Raw genomic sequence first — 6,441 nt, forward strand, 5'->3', positions numbered from 1 at the left:
AGGAAACTTGCCAATGCGCAGAACTGTACTATAGCAGATACTTAATACAAATCTTTTTAAGTCATCTTGTAAATTACCACTATTGTTATATATATTTTACTAAAAAATAATTTTACAATAGGATAAGAGAGATGTATGGACATATTTCATATACGATTATACATTTTTATGAATATTTATATATGTTTATATATATTATGTACGTTTATACATATTTGTACATATTTATGCATAAAAAGTTTTTTACTGGGAAGTACCTACAAGTAAATGTATATAAGATTTTCCAGAATCTTTTCACTTCGTTATAAAGCATTTTTATTGAATTATATATATATTTATTTTATACTGTTGCAAATATATTACGTGAGTTTTTTTAAGAGTTTTTCTATATGCACAATTATCTTTAATTCCAATAAAGCTGTTTGACACTATAAAGCAACATTATAAACCGTAATATAAATAAAAGGGAGCATACAGCCACTAGCGTCTTAAACGAAAGTCACATATTTAAAATTACAATATAATAACGTAGACGTTTCGGTCAAGATTTGACCATCATCAGTACATACAAAAATTAAGATGTTAAAAATAAAAATATAAAATTAAACAATAAACGCTAATCAGAAAAGATTGTAAAACAATTTTCAATTTGCTTATGGTACGAGATAATAGAGTAATTTGACAGAACTTGAAGTTGAATATTACTTAATCGCTAATGAATTATTTTCTATCACACGTAGGATTTCTTATTACAAGAAGTAAAGTGCGACTTCGTGTGGCAAATACGGAATTTCTAGATTCTAATTAAAATTAAAAAAGAAAATGATTTTTCAACACTATTACTTTACAATATATTCTTATTCATGAGAAATAATATAGTTACATAGTAAAATTTGCTTATCATTTTTTTATACAAAATCTCGCAAGTGCAATTCGGAGTTAATAGACAACAAAAATTAAACGACAAAAATTGGAATTTCTTGTAAGAACTATTGCTGACAAAAATGTGAAGGCACGAAGCAGGCGACAGTCTTTATAAATATTGAAAGGAAAAGAGAGGAAAAGAAAGTAAGAGGAATATTTTATTGGTGAGTAGCGTGACTTTTTCCAAAAATTAGTAGATAGATTTCCGGATAGCATTCTGTGTCACTCTGTTTATTTAAACCTATTTCATGTCTTTTGATATGTATCATCTCGGAGACTATCCTTTTATAATAAGATTATTCGGAGTCCAGAATAATAATATGTTATTCTCCAATCAATCGTATGATCGTGATCTAGTTTGTGTAGCGAGATAACAGACATAGTATTCGTTGATTTTTTGAAATTGTTTATATGTTCTTTTAAATGTGTCTTCAATTTTCTTTTTGTCTGTCCTATATATGAATAATTACAATCAAGACAATTAATTTTATACACTACATTGAATAAGCTTCTTTTTTAATTTTATCTTTGCCTATTTTAATAAAGATATTCATACAATTGATTAGTTTGGGAGTGATATTAAAGTCAAATTTTTTTGTGACGGAATTTAATGTTTCAGAAATATTATTGAAATAAGGAATAGTGAAATATTTTTTCGAAATTTCAGTGGATTCCGTGCTGACACTATCTTTATGTTCCTTGATATTTTCGAAATTATTTTTAAACGACAACGCTTTAATCCTGTTATTAGTAGTTGCGAATAAAAATTCCAATGGGTATCCATTTCTTAGAAGATTATTAATTAAGAAAGTAATATTATTCTCATGAAATTTAGGATGAGAAAGGAATAAGATTCTGTCTAACTGCCCGATTACAACACTTTTTTTGTGTACTAAAGGATGATTTGATAAAAAATTCAAATATCCCGAATTAGTAGGTTTCTTATAATTATCAAAGATAGTTACTTCATCCTCTATTAACAGTCTTACGTCGAGAAAATGTATTCCTCTATCATCGCCATATTCGACCGTAAATTTAATTCTTTCATGGTAAAAATTAAAGGAACACAAGATTGTATTGATATGATCTTTTGGAGCTGCCATATAATGTCATCAACATAGCGATAATAAAATGGAATATGTGTGGTTAGTGTTTTAAATATGTTAAGTTTCAAATCTCTATTACAACGTCAGCTAGAATCGGAGAGAGTGGAGATCCCATGGGAAGTCCGAAAATTTGTTCGAATATTTCGTCATTAAATTTAAAAAATAGAGTTTAGGATAATTGAGATTGCTATTAGACCAAAACTGTTTTTAATATAACCAAATTCTTTATTAATGCTTTTATCGATGATGTATTTAAAAAAGTAGCTATAAAATTGAAGAAGGGACTATTAATGCAACTGACATTCTCAAAGGATAACCATCTTTATGAACTTTAAGGAGCCCGTAAGAGCAAATCTCCATCTGATATATACAATTTTTTATACGTGGATTGATCAATATAACATTTAGTTCTCCAAAACGTATCAAAAGTGTACGTATTTCCGTTGTCAATTTATTAGTGGGATCTTTTTTAACAGTTATGTAAGTATTATTATCAGCTAAAATTTCGTACATTTTATCATTGTAATCCTTTAAATTTAAAATTACAACAGTGTTGCTGTTATCCGCTCTAGTAATGAACACATCAGGATAATCAGTAACGAATTTATTCAGTTCGTTGAGCCCTTTTTTTATCAAATATTAGAATCAAATATTCGGAAAACTAAAATGTATATTTTTAATAATAGATATTTTTAAGAATAGATATAGCATCTTTCCTAATTGAATTCCGTGTTCCTTCGTCTAATTTAAATGAATTGTTTTCAATATGTTTGAAATATTCTATTGTTATTTTTTCTTTATTTATAACATTATTCGGTAGATTAAATCGTGACCTAGTTGTAATATGAATTTAGAGTTTACAGGAATATCAATATTGCTAAGATTGATCAACCAGTTATTGTTTATGTTATTTAATTTATAATCAAAAACAAATTTTTTCGGACTGACATTTATGTGACATTATGTGTGTATAACAATAGAATTATTCGCCCTAACGTCCTGTGTCAAAATTTTATTAATTTTAATCAGAACAAATTCATTATGACAATTACTATTAAGCGATTTTGTAAAGGCGATGTTATAATTAATATTTCTAATATTCTCATTTCGAGTACATAATTTAGCCGATCTTAGATTATCTATTTCCTTATTAATGTTATAATTTTCATTATCCCAATTTTTGTTGGAATTAATTTCTTGACAACGGAAAAATGTACAACTAATACCAAAAGGAAGAGAAACATTAATAGATCTATAATTAGTAAAAAATTCGTATTGTAACTGTGATAATTATCTATATATGTCGTTCAGTTCTATACGTAACAATTTTTGGATAAAATAGTATTTGATTCGATTTATTTTTTTGTATGGAAGAACTATGATGTGTGTTGATTTCATGTTGCAAGATTTTTTTCAAATGTATAGGAATAAGTTTTTTATTTAAACATGTTTTTAAAAAATGAATCTTAACTCTTAATTTTGCGTTTGATTTCATAATTCTTATGCATTTCTTCAATAGAAGACAAATTTGGAATCCGAAATATACCCTAATAAATTTAAAGAACGGTAAAAAATTTTAAAAATTTTTAACATTATAAACATTAAATTATAGCTCAAGGTTTGTTTTATAGACGGTTTACATTGCACCCTAATTTTTAATTTAAAATCGTATTATGGAAACACTAAAAAAAAAAAGATGCACAACATACGACTTCAGCAAAACCACGTATCGCTGGAATACGACGAGGCTGCAAGGAATACTTTCTCAAACTTGTAGACAATACTGCTGTGTATTTCTTACTACATTTTATGTGTAATGATTATAATTTTAGCCAGTTTCTTAATCTATTTACCTTTGCTTGTAAACGCAATCGATTGCTCATATATAGTTAAATTAGAACCATTGTAAGAGGACAGCCATTTTCCCGCTGTCGAAAGAATTACAGGAGTGATCTCTAACGTCCAGAATACCAGGCTGTCGCGATAAGGACCAGAGAAGATGAGAATTGGATGAGACGAATGCTGTCATCAATTGTAAAGCTGTCGATCATCAGGTTCGTAGCGTTGGATGGATCGCGCGTGAAAATTGCGCGTGTGATTGCAAGAGGCCGGTTTAATGGCTGTCGTTAGAATCCGTAATATTACGAGCCACGTGCCATTTGCCCGATAGCCTTGTCATTGAAAAAAAATACTAGCTGCCGCCTCTCTTGCCACAGTCGAATCATTTTTCGTTTAGTTTTGTGCCTTTTGTGTCATGCCGAATGTATCGTGTGCTCGAATTATCGTTCAGATTCGCGTCAAAGTTACCCTCTCGAGTAATGTATCTTATTAGGAATACAGGCTTTTGTATGTCGTCGACAGATTTCGTTAGCATTTGATTGTCGTACAATATATATAATCACCTTAGAAGGTGCTCACTTTAATAGTAAAGATTTAATGAGATTAATACGGCTGTCGACCCGGTGTTAACATCAAAGTATCATTGTCGCCCGCGGATGTAGATCCTATCGAATCCAGCCTACGCCTACAGAGCGAAGCTCCGAACATTAATTGTAGAAAGGCATATGAAATACAGTTATCTATTTTATTATAAATTTATGTGTGATTCTTGCAACATATCTTTCTCGTCCTCCGATAATTTCCCCACTTTTAACGACCCACCCCTGTTGCTATCGTGAATTGAAATTATGAGCAATTAATTTAAAATAGGCAAAAATTAACGAAAGAGAGGCACGCTCTTTCGTGCCTGTCACCCAACTTGTTTAGCGAAAAACTCTGATATTTGTGAAAGCTCGAGACTTTATGCTTATGTTGTACAGAAATTTCTTTAAGTAAGAAAAAGTCATAGAGCACACGACGAAGTTGTGCTGCCGCTCATGAGCAACACTTAATATCATTTACTGACTATCAAGGGAGGAAAGGACAGTTTTCATCCATGTTTAAAGTGTTTTAAAGCAATCTCATCATTTAGATTTCCAAATTGCCTTTATTCACAAATGGCATGCAACATAAATTAACGTGTCATTCCTCGCTTCACGATTCCAACACGGCCGCGGCGACCACTCGGGAACCTTAAAAGAATTATATTGTGTAAAAAAATTATACAATTCCATTTTTAAAAATGAAGATAACCTTTATATCTTTTTGGCGCCTCCACCTAGAAGAAAAACAACATGACCGAAATGTGGCCCCATCTAAACCATACAACTTTTGTCTGAAACATTTTTCTTCATATGACATTGTTGATGATGGTTTAAAATAAATCGAAACGTCCAAGAATATTGCATCGACAAGTAATGTAAAATTATTGTGAATATATTTTTATGTATTGCGCTCCAAATACCGCGCTGTATGTAAATGCTTACCCGCTAATTAATATTTATTTACCTGTACTAGGTTATTTTACAAACAATTTTATCCCACAATATGTAAAGATATTATATAAAGTAACAGCAAAAAATTAATCTGTTAAATCACACTTTTCTTATGTTGTGAATTTAATATTTCCAACATTTGCAAAATGTTAAAAGTATAGAGAATGAATTTGCGTAACATATATGTGATAATAAATAATAAAACAATATAAAATATTTTTACTTATTCAAATATAAAAAAATAATCCTTGAAAAATAAAAACATAAAGAAACATTTAACATCTTAAAAATAATTTGCTATTTGCGATCAAAATGGGGTAATATTATATTAGGAAGGAACACTTCAAAACTCGCCAAGTTTCGTGGAAATCGATGAAAGATAGTTCAAGGCTCCCTTCGTTAATTCTGTATACATATATATTAATAAGTATTTAAGTAATTTTTAAATACTGAAATAAATTAATCAATGAAACCATTTTTTATGAAAATCCTGTCTAATTTATTCTAACATTATTTTTAATGTATCAAAAGGTACAATTATATATATCGACTCTGACAATATTAGCTACTAGTTAGATTATGCTTTAATTAAATTACACTACGAAATACTGTCGACATAAGCCTAATCATCTTTTATTTTATAATTAGTTATAATTTTATTTACTGTCATTCCTGCTCTTAAAAGTATATAGCAAAACTATTTTGTCAAGGGTATACCTATTCTGCTATTTGTCAATATTTCAAACTTAATTTAATAAAAATTCAAGGCACACATGGATATATTTCTGTATTTTATTCATACAAGTGAATTGATTTATTTTGATTATTTTAACTATATAAAATGGAAAAGTATTTTCTCTCCTAACATTCTTCTTCTCATAATGTAATCTCACTTACTATACTGTAAAAAGTTGAATAACTGCAAATATGGAACCATTCCTATCCAATAAACATTTCAATCGTATTCCAAATTATCTTCAGAGTACCTTTTTTTTTCTATTTATAGTCGAAATCTTGATGTGTGTGTGTGTGTGTGT

The sequence above is a fragment of the Trachymyrmex septentrionalis genome, unplaced genomic scaffold (genome assembly GCF_001594115.1).
Source record: "Trachymyrmex septentrionalis isolate Tsep2-gDNA-1 unplaced genomic scaffold, Tsep1.0 scaffold22, whole genome shotgun sequence".
In the NCBI taxonomy this organism is placed as follows: domain Eukaryota; kingdom Metazoa; phylum Arthropoda; class Insecta; order Hymenoptera; family Formicidae; genus Trachymyrmex; species Trachymyrmex septentrionalis.